Genomic DNA, 12033 nt, shown 5'->3' with positions numbered 1-12033 from the left:
GCTGGAAAATGCTTACTTACTAGAGTAGTGAAGACCTTTGGGACAGATATGTCTTCCTTTTCCTCTTCCTCCCCCTGCTGTTTGTCCTTTTCTAATCAGTGCTGATTTGAAAAGGCTTTCTAGCTGGCCAGGTTTTCTCTCTGGTAACTCCAGCTTGGTTCTCCTTGCCTTGTTCTGTCTGGACTCTGCTCTCTGTCTGCTTTACCTGCTTCCCAACAACTTTTGTGCCCAGAAACACCAGGTGCAATTCTTTCCTCCCTGCCACCAGACCAAACCCCTCAGCTGCCCACTCCTACCTGCTGTCATCTCTGTCACTCATCTGTTAAATCCCCAGGCTTCCTTTATTCCTAGGCAAATGTCCCTTCTGGTTCCTTCTTGGAACGTCTTCTATGGGTTTTGTGAGTGCTTTTGTCTGTATATTTTTCATGATGATTTTCTTTTTTTTTTGGTGTTATTTACTCTGTTGGTATATAGTAGGAAGCATGATTATTTTAATGTTCTGTCATGTTTATTAGTAACAGGAAGGTTTTTGCAGCTCACATCTCATTGATGTGAAATAAAAATTCACAATGAATCAAAGTTGAATAAAACACTATTAGCTCACACCTTTAATGATTCATATTCACTCCAGGCTCATATCGCCTTGGTAAAAATGACCACATTAGAGCAGACAGGTTGATTTTTATTATGCTATGTTGTTAATTTGAAAAAAAACCCTTAATCTAAAACTCTTCACATGGAAGAGTAAGGTAAGGAACTCTTCACATACCTTATAAAAACGTGCATCCCTTATCTTATGCTTGGCTTTCCACTGGGGGAAAAATAAACCAACAGCCTTGAGGCTGTGAGTTACATACATCACTTCACTAAGAAAATTCTCAATGCGTCCTTGCTGTCTTTTGTGCTTTTCCTCTTTTGAGGTTTTGGCAACTAAAAATTATTATTCCTAATAAATTAGGATCTTGATAACTAATACAAATGAAAATATTTCTACCCAAGTATAGCTTGCCTGTTTGGTGAATTAATATTCACAACTTCTGGCTTGTTTGAAAGACCAGGTACAAGCGTTGTTCAGGATATCCCTAGGAAGGTATACACTTATATGTACATACTTCTACCTTCCCTGCACTTTTATCATTCTAGGATAATATAATATATTTAATATTTCCAACAGAACCTGTGGTAATCTAGAGATTGTGACAAACAACATTTGCACAAAAAGGTTATGTATCTTATCTGACCAATTGCATACAGAAATTACAAACTTCCATGCATCTGAAGTTCTTTTTCAGTGCTTTTTCTAAGAGAAAATTTCCTTGCATCTTCTTCTGAGCATTCCAAAATGTATCCTTTCCCTCTTTCATATGGCACATAAAATGGTCACTAAAGAATTTAATTTTGAATTTAATCCATACTATAGCACAAAGATATCAGTACTGAAGTGGAGAAAAGTGTCTCTTTAGCTGGTTATATAAGATATATTTTCATATTAGTTTTTCTTGGGGTTTTTTTGTTGTTTGTTTGTTTCTTTCTGGTACAGGTGTGTTTGTTTTTTGGGGCCTGGGGTGTGTGTGCTGGTCCCCTGTGCTGAAGTACCATGTCATGGTGCCTTGATTAAGAATTAGAGGCAATGTAGCATCTATGTTGAATAGGCATGCAGTGATTGCTGACTACAAGGAAGGAGCTTTTCATCCCAGAACGAATGCTTGAATAACAGCTTATATGAGCAGGAGACAGAGATGGTGTGTGCACTTTGAGCTAGTTCAGCTCTCTCTGCATGCAAGGTCAAGCAAATGGGACCGATGATTTCATGCCTGAGCCAAGCAGACCTCTCCCTCTGCTTAGAAGGCTGTCTCATGTGCAAGCAACATAAATCCAAGTAAACAGCAAACACTTAGGAAACATTTTCTACTTTAAAGAAAGAGCTTAATGACAAGTGTAAAACACCTGATCAGGCAATCTAATCCTTTTAAAAGTAGTGGTCCCCTCTCGAATTTTCTGAACTAGAAATGCAGGCAAACAGGCTCTATTTTGGGGCTCTGCAGATAAATTATGTATTAAAAATATGCTATTACTTCAATGATCATTCTCAAAAGACTTTGAAAATGAAGGAAAAGCAAAGTTTACCATTGGTCAAGGAGATGGGACACAATTCTAAGAAATATTCAAGAATAAGTTATACAAAATTCATGAAACTGCAAGATTTACTCTTTCTACCCATCAATTTTGGCCCAGCTCAGTTACTTTCATCAGGAGAGATGGAATGCTTTGTACTTATAGCCTTTCTAGCAGTCAATATAGTATTGACTGTACTGCAGCCAATGTAGCCAGTGTGGTGATGAGATACTGTAGTTTTCACAAGCTTTCATTAGGTTTGCTGTGAAATGCCATATTCTCATATTAGTCATCCTCTCTGCTTTATATCTTAGAAGATGCATTTCAAACTGTTTTTAAAGTATGTTATTATTCAGCTGTTCACCAAAATAGACCAATATACATTATAATATGTTTACGAGGTGGCAGTCTTACAATTCAACAATTTAAAACTTACATTCCATCTGAGATAGCTACAAAATTGTTTCAAATGGCTGTGCTTACTTTTTGGAGCAAGTAGTTCTAAATGAAAAGGTTGATGGCTGCAATTTGATCATTAGCAAGTAAAAGAACACAGATAGAAATATTGCAGTCAGTATGTTGATATTCCATGGAGAATGAAAAATGTTTAGTGGACAGTTTAGAATATTGTCAGTATATGGTGTCATAAAAACTGCTGAACTTGCTTCTTTATTTATATCACTGAGGTAGGTTTAATACCATTTAAATATCTTCAAAGCCATATCTTTACTGAAAAAATTAGCTGTTTCAACAATACATGGTAAACACTTTCCTCCTAGCATGTTTCAATTGAATATGAGCTATAGGCAGCTGGGGAGGTACAAAGCTTGGCATCTCCTGTCAAAAAAAGCAGCCAATCTGCAGGGAATGCAGAACTCATCACCTCTACCATGAGATGTGCAAGGTCGCCTTTTGTATGTGTGGATGGAGCTAGGTTCAAGTCTGTGAAGGGAAAGTAGGAGGTGGTGGCATGAAAGGAAAAGGAAGAAATTTAACCTATTCACCAAGGACAAACTGTAATATATAGAGCCCATCAGATTCTATACTTCGCTCACTGCACTGGTAAGTTCACTGTGGCAGAGGACAAAGCTGATTAATCATGTTTTCTTAGTTGCTACTACTACATTAATTAATTCAATGCTTTCAACAGATGTCTGCATGAAAATACGGCAACTCAACTAGAAAAGAACAGATCTTATAAACAGAGGTCTTAGGAGCTGAGATAATACTCAAGTAAAACAGTATTTCTCTGAATAACAGGGCCAGTACCAGTGATATGGAAAGTAAGCAACTGAGACCCTGAGGACAGAATGAAGATGGAGGGAAGGAGGAGAGTTACAATGCATCTCCTCAGGTCGAGGAGAGTGGAAAAGTGCTGGGATTGTGTGTGAAGCTATACGTGTGTTTCTGTAACTTCTTAAAAGCCTTGCATATCTCTCCAGTGAAAAATGTGTTTGCAGTTTTCCTCACCCACCACTGAAAAAAAAAAATAAAAATTAATTATTAATTTGCTATTGGACAAGGTATTGTCTTAAGTTATCCAAACACATTTAGATCAAGTTATTCTAGTGCAATACCTGTCTAGAAATATCCAAACAAGTGCCTTGTGCTCTATTCACATAAAAGATGCCTGAATTAATGATATTTCACACTGAAAATGTAGTTCTGTCAGTGGTATTGCAAACATACCCCATTTCAAACTTCACCTGCCTCCTCATAGTGAAGAGGACACTCTCCTGCCTCCCATCCATTCATCCTGAGCCTGTGCTGCTGCCAGCATGTGTGACAACTATTGCCAATTGTGACAGTTGTTTTTGTGAAGGGGGACATCTGTCTACATAAAATCAGGCTGGTGTCTGCAAACTCATTCACAGAGGCCATGAAATAATCATCAGATGGTAAAAATTACTTTCTTGGTTAAAATACAAACTAGGGTCCCAAAAATGAGAGAGATGGTATCTGACTAACACTCACCTGAGCCAGGCTGAAGTTTGTATTATATGCGTTTGGGGGAACCCCTGTAATTGCTGACAGTTGCGTCTCCATCTAAAGAGCCTTCCACCTCTAGGTGCATCTCAAATGTTTTGAAGTGTTAACATAAAAAATACGGTCCCCACCATATGCCAAAAAACAGGAACATGGAAGTTTTAAAAAAGATACCAATATGTACTATGGATGTCTCATCATGAGCTGTTTGCAAACACTAATCAAATGGCCCACTAGTTTTGTGGCTTTCCATAGATGGGGTTGTCTCTAAGGAGTTTCAGCACGAGCCCAACTCTATCATTGGCATCCCATTTCTCTCCTGATTGTTTCTCTAAATCTTTTGCTCTAAGTCTAAAAGCAAAAAAAGTCCTTCATACAGTTGGTTCAACTTAAGTAAATTAAAGCTATAGATTTTTAAACAAAAATAAAATTTACATGGACAACATTTAGTCATTTAAAGCACAACAAGAATAAGTATATTATTCAGTGAATGGGCAGGCAGTTATATTAACTCTGGACATTCTACCTGATGAAACATATTTGCAGGGTAAATGCATTAGCAGTTCAGTGTTTCTTTAATTTTTGCACAGAAGCATCAATTTTTTTTTTGTCAGATCACATTTTGTAACACAATATCAATCTTGCCATATCCATGTTCTAGACGGGCTGTAGGGATTCTGCTGTAATTATGTCAAAAAATGAAATATTTCAAAATCTGATTGACAGCTTGATTACAATAATGCATGTGATTAAATTCAGGGTGTGCTGGTGTAACGAAGGAGGGAATGTCAGTGGTAATTAACTGTATTTTTGTTAAATTTTGTTGAGCATTTCTTGCTCTTAGGTTGGGAGTATATTGAAACCAATGAGACACCTAGTGGTAGCATTTTTTTAGAGTCTCAGTGCCATTTGGGACTTGGAGAAAATCGGTTCTTATGCAAATCATGTATTTTGTAACATGTAATGTAGATTTTATGTAGATTAGCATGGTTATGAACACCAAAACTGCGCGGTAGAGCAGCATGATGGGAAGGATTCCATGCTATGCTCGAGTACAGAAGAGCAGCAGTAAGTACTTTTTCTTCTCTAGACAGTCAGTTCTGGGTAATAAAGCTTGCCAGAAGACAGGAGAGTGTGGATTATAATGAAATGCAATGGTTTATGTTTACTTTTCATTGTATGGCATCTTCTTCCGAGGAAACAGTCAATGGCTTCTTCCCCTTCTACTTCCTCAAAGAAAGTTTGTATGAGACAATTAATCCACCAAATACCTATTTATATGGGCATGGATTAGCTTCTGATATGAAAAAGGAAGCAATGTGTGCTGCTTTTTCATTAGCTTTTTTTGGTTTCATTCTGAACAATAAGCTCATTGGATAAAAACTGCTGTGTCCAATCTTATGATATAAAAGATCTTAGGTATTTTAGGGTATTGCTTGGAAAGAAAAGAAAAATGTTACATATATGATAAATTTTTAGTGCTCTCTTTGCGTAGTTCTGCTCTACCTCCCCAGCGTTAGTCAAACTGCTGGATAAAATCAGAGATGGAAATCTGTTCTTTCCTAGATTCAAATAATTCAGGGTGCTTTGCCACTCAGTATAATAGACACAAAACCGTGTTCCTTCACTGCTAACCTTGATATTCTGCCTGCCCATCTCTTCCACAAGTTTCACTGTCCTCTCAAATGTCTCGCTTAGAGCTGGAACGTCCATTCCAGGCCAATACTCTTCCCTTGACCCAGATTTTATCTCCTTTTAAAAGCCTGTAACCGCTGACTTGTCAGAAACCAGGTTACCTATATTCATTCTATTTTGGGGAGTAAGGGAACAGGGTATAACAACTAACAGAAAGCTTTGGAATTTATTTGGTATTTACTGACTGTAATCTCTTTCAACAAATGCTATTGCTATAGATAGTAAAACCACATAAAATGCAATGTAATATAATAAAATGAAGTATGAATATATAAAGCTGACATCCTAATTTATTTTCTGCAAAAGGAAACTCCAAAGAGTTTCCTAGAGAAAGGAACAAATGCATGGTGATTCATTATTTTTCCCACCACATAAATACATTTTCAAAAAGTGGGAGGAAAGATGCCTTTTTTTTTTTTTTTACCTATTTAAAAGTAACCAGCATTAATGCTGCACTGTTTAAAAATCCACTGTGGAAAACCTACAACAGCCTGGTGACCTTGAAAGCAATGGTGATGTATTTTAGCAGTGGGAAATATGGAATTGTAGATAGGGAGGAACTATACAAGGTTTTGCATGGAGCTCTGCCTGTTTCTATCAAAAAGGGGGTTAAAAATATATAACCTCATTCTTCCCTGCATTTTGATAGAGCCTAATCACCTTAAGAAATCACTATTTGATCAGTAAGTCTATTGCTAAGGGTAAGGTCACCTCATTCCTAAGATCTGTATCCCCTGAGCTACAAAGGATAGTAAATAAGTTTATAGATTCCTGGTTTCTTATTTATATACCATGTAGTGAGAGCACCACTACTATTCAGCAGAGAAGTGTTTGGAGATATGCTAATGACCACAAGAAAATTTCAAACCTCCATAATGTGCTTTAATCACCAGCTGGAGATCAAAAGCCACCATGTGATTTTATACAGCATGGGCAGCTTCCAGAACTGCCTTACATGGAAAGAGATCAATGGTAAAATTGGTAGATACAGCAAAGCTTTTGCAATAAAAGCGTTTTATGTATCTTGTTCAAAGCATTTAAGTGCCTTTTAGATCACTGATTGAACCGTAGACATTATAAAGTGGAACCTTTTAATACCAAAATAAATTTGCAAAGTAAAATTCCATTATAGGAAAAAGCATTGTACTGCAACAGGACAGATAATAATTCTTTCACATGTAATGGGATATATGAAATGTTTGATGATAAACAGAAGTTCTTCATATCATTATAGTTAGACTCCATGTACTGTTGTTTGAGTGCATGTGAATGGACCTACAGTGTAGAATATACAGTGCTCTCCAGATAAAATGTATGCATACCTATAAATACAGCTTGTAACTAAGACAGGTGAAGATACTTCACATCCAAGACAGTCCACTCATTTATTTTTAAGTAGAAAATACTGCCCATGCATATGAGTTTGGACCTTGACCAGAGAAAACATACAAACCCTTTAGAAACTCATGAAAGTCCTTTAATTTGGATTCATTTAATGCACTTCAAACAAACTCTAGTCTTAGAAGCTTCAAGTTATTTAAAACAATTCCCTTTAACAGCTTCAAATAATATGTCTGTTAGCATCATGAAACTTTCAGAAAAAGTGAAACTTCCAATGGATCTGACTCTGTGGCTTTTCTTCCACAGCATTTTCATTAATTCTTCTAATACTTCATTCCCTTTCCATTAAATTATTGGGTATTCTGTAAAGTTTGGACCTCTTCTTCCTCATATTCTGTTCCTTTTTGAGTTTAATGTTTTGAACAGTACAATTAATAATGGTTTTGTAATTCATAATACGGAAAAAGGAGTCAAGAAATCAGGTCTTACTTCGACATTTATTACAAATTTCCTTCATCACTTCAAACTAAACAAACTTCACTCAGTATCTCTGTGTCTGGTTCTTTATTTGTAAAAAAGAGTAAATATTTATTTGATTTTTTTACTGAATACTGTAAAAACTTGATCTTATTATGAAACAATATTGCACCTCCCTCTGGTGAGGAGAACTTAGGTGACAGCCTTGTCTCATGTAATTTTCTAGGCAGACATGTAATAACTTTACTGAGTAAAGAAGTTGTCTCATCAAACTGATTTAATATTCAAGATAATAGTTGATTCTGATTTCTTATTCACTGCATTCTGAAGGAATTAATAAATAAAAATTCAAATTCTTGTCTAATCAAATACAGAAATTAGTTTAACTTGTAAAGACACCTGGAAAGATCTTAAACACATCGCAAAACCCCTTTTGTTCCTAGCTACCTTTTAACAGAACTCAGAAGCAATAAGATACTGTACTGGTCTCCTAGAATACACACAAACTCTGAGGTTGCCAGGCAGATCATCTTAAATACTCTTAGAATATATATTAACAGATGAACAAAGAGAACTCTGGAGTGCCATACTGCTGTTCTCAGAGAATAGTGATTACCCTTTTAAAGTTTAATAAAAGTACATTAGAGGAAAAAACCCACATCCTTCATTTAATTTACAGACAGGTTTCCACTGAGGAAAATAGTGTGAAATGTGAATGAGAGGAAAAAAGAAAGAAAGTTTGTAGTAACCACATTTTTTCCCTAGTGTCAGTATACTCATACTGAAGGATAATACACAGATAGGATGGAAAGCATAATTCCTTGTACACCACAGTAGATACACTGTGGGTAGATGGTAACACAAGGCTAGTGAGTCAAGAATGGCTTCTTTAAACGTGTTCATACTACTGTTCCTTCTCAAACTGTTTTTGGCCTCTGGCCACTAGGTATTTAGCAAAACTTTTTTAGTCTAGAACTTCAAGAGACCTGTAATTTGAAGCAAATGCCATGGTCATTTTTAGGAACATTAGTATCTATCTACTCCTGTCTGTGGGCCTCAAATCCCAGTTAGGACAGTTGAGTGCAGTGCATATGTATTCTTTTATCAACCATTTGTAGTGACACAGTGTCCCTGTTAATTTTGGAATTACCTGTTGATATTTTTTTTTTAAGGTTTTATTTTTTTGGTTTTTTTTTTTACTCTTTGCTTTTTTAAAGCATTGTGTGTAGTATGGCAAAGTGTTTGTGAAATATATAAAGACTTTTCTCATTTTGCAAAGGAGAAAAATAAAAATGATTGTGGTAAGGGAGTACACGCTGGACTACAAAGCCATATAATTCTATAATTTTTGGAGGAGTGGAAATGTGGAGAACATCATGTAAAAACACCACGCTATCATTTAACTCCAAACTTTTAAAATCCAAAGGTCATTTAGTCTTTGTATAAAGAAATAAACAAAAATCTTGTGAGGTTTTATGGCAATAATTTTCAAGAACAAAACTTAAGGGAAATGTTTTATTACTTTTACATTTTTAGATTGTTGCTTGCTTACTTGCATCTCTATGTGGAAAAGCATGCGTGCATCTTTTGCTCCAATATCCCCTTCTGATATCTTTGCAGATCTTTAGTCTATGAATCACAGCCTGAAAAACACTACACTAAAGCAGAAATGGGCCTAACTTAAGTATAACACACGATCTTACTATCTGCAGACATTTGGCCTTCTCCTATTTTGTATTTTTACTGGAATTCTCATATTCATGTATTCCTGTGTTGCATTCTATCCAGCCTTGTGAGAAAGCACTGAACCTGCTTAAGAGATTTGGGCTACATTTCTGACTTTGCCTAATAATCTCATAAGCAAATATTTTAACCAACCAATGCCTCAGTTTTCTTAGTGTAGAATGAAATTGTGAGGTTAAATAATTAACTTTTTTTTTTCTTTCTCTTTTTTTTTTTTTTTTTTTTTTTTTTTTTTTTTGGTGAGGTAGGAGGATTCAAATGATCTTTGTGCTATTTTGAGTCTTTTGAGGAACATTCTTAATATTCTCCTAGTAATGAGAATATAACTTGCATGTCTTCTGGAATTAATGAGTACATGTAGCTCTCCTGAAAAAATAGCCATTTGTGAAATGGCTGTTCTTCGTTTACTCTGGAGACTCACAAATCTAAAAATTTTCAAGGTTAATCTAGGTTACTTTATAAGTTGCTGGTTTAGAAGAATTCATACAGTAGTTTGTTCGCTATCTCTTCACATGTACTTGTCAAGCCACATTCAAATGTCATACTTCTTATCCCCATTGCTAAAATGAAAGTATGTAACTCTTATATACTACAGTACAGTATATATTAGGTACTTACTACTATTTAAATGTAACATTTGAACTTTTCTTGACAGCTGCATCTGTAGTGGATTGCCCATTTCATTTAAGATTAGTGAACTTTTAAGGAAGTGATAAAGGTCTTTCCCTGGAGATGAATCAAACAACAGTTATCAAACCTAAAATAATTCTTCAAGCGTATTTGAAAGTTGTAGCCAGCACATTCCAGGAATGCTTTTACAGTGATTTTACAAGGATGATAATGAAGAACCTATCTTATGCTTTTGATTGTTTGGTCAATACTTCCTTTTTTGAGATCCAGTCAAACAAATGACAATATATAGGGAATATCTGAGAAAAGTTGTGGCCACTCTGGATTTGAGTAATACTTGAAGAACCTCCAACAGTATCAGTATTAAAGGAAATGTATCCAGACAGGCTGATCAGAAACTCGGCCCTTTAGTGTATGTATATGAAAGTCTCTGCTCTGATACTTTATAGGCATAATCTTATGTTTCTGTTAATAAGAAGTAGGATGGATATATTGAAACTGTACCTTTTGCTTAAAACAGAACTGATTAGTCTGGCTCAACAGAGAAAAATAAGAGGCAGAATGAGGTCCGGTTCTCTCTTCATGCAAGAAACATTTTTTTTTTTGCCAAAATTTTAGATGGGATAGCAGAATTTACTTTAAATCTCTATGGCCTTGTTGTTAAGACTGTTTACAGACTGACAGCCTGAAGATACTTTTCACTAAAGGAATGAATGGAATAGCTATTAAATTTAAAATTTTATTTTCTATATCAGCATCTTCAAATGTTTTCACAATCCCAGTGATCCAATATTAAAGATGATAGTATTTCAGGTGAAATGCTATCATGTGTGGTAGTTTGATGCACTTTTTTCAAACAATCTTTTGGTCTTTCCTATTGAGCTACTGCTCATACCCTAGAACATTCAGAACAGTTCAGATTCTTGAACACTTGTAGGACTACCTAGGATTTCTAGTATGTATCTCTATTATTCCTAATGTAGCCCAAGTTTTCAAGTTAATCTCCTGTAGAAGTACTGTCATGATAAACATACTATGAAATAATAGTTCTTGGTTTTAAGCTATTTAGTACCTCTAAAATTGCAGCATGTGAAGATGGTGGCCATGAAAACATTACTTTTTTAAAAGATTTTAACCCCCCAGCGAATTAACAACACAAAAACATTGCCTTTTTAATTTCTTGCATCACCCCTTACATCCCCTGTTTTGGCATGTTTTTAATCTTCCATGCCTGTCTCCCACTTCACAGCCCGGCAGAAGTAATTGTGGGTGTGCAGGGATTTGTACCTGACAACAAAAGGAGATGTAACGATATTGGATGACAAATGGATCAGACCTCCTAGGTGAACCAATGCTGTATGATTTGACTCGGACCTGAAGAAAAGAAGATTGGGATGGGGAGGAAAGAGAATCAGAGGAGGAAAGTCAGAATCTGGACTGGCCCTTCAAAGACATGGGTCTTTTTCATAAAACTTTGTAATTACTATTAATTTTGAAAATTATTCTTGTGCACTCAAAACGAGCACAAATTTAAGTATCACAGAATGTGTTTAAAAAACCCCAAGCCAGTCAGGATTAAATAAACAGAAGTTTTATCAAAGTGTAGATAAAAAGTTTCTTCAGGGTAAGGAGAAGCTCCATTGCACAACCGTCAGGAAATCAGGAAGGGTCTTGACAGGCAAGTGGGAAAAGTGGGTAAAATCATGAGGTATGTAGTGAGGTAACGAGTACGTGCAGGCTCTAGTGCTGGAGGGGCTGGTTTTGGCCTGGGCATCAGTCACCCAAGATGGAGAAGTGCTGCCTTACCTTGCCCTGGACACCTGGCAAGCTTTGTGGTGCCCTGTTTCCTGGGCAGGGGTTATCACCACACGGCATCGGCCTGTCAAAGGCCTTTCCAAACTCATTTCGGCTGAAAACGCCGAGATATTCCTGCAGCTCCCCTGCAGAAGTGCCCAGCTCAGGGCCCACCGCAGGCGCGGCGCCTGCCGGGAAGTGTAGTCCGGGGCCGCCTCGGGTGGCCGCCCGGGGGTCACGGCCTGCGCGTCC

This window comes from Athene cunicularia, assembly GCF_003259725.1.
Source record: "Athene cunicularia isolate RWA chromosome 5 unlocalized genomic scaffold, athCun1 chr5_part1, whole genome shotgun sequence".
NCBI classification, from domain to species: Eukaryota; Metazoa; Chordata; class Aves; order Strigiformes; family Strigidae; genus Athene; species Athene cunicularia.
Note: the sequence above shows the minus strand (reverse complement) of the source record.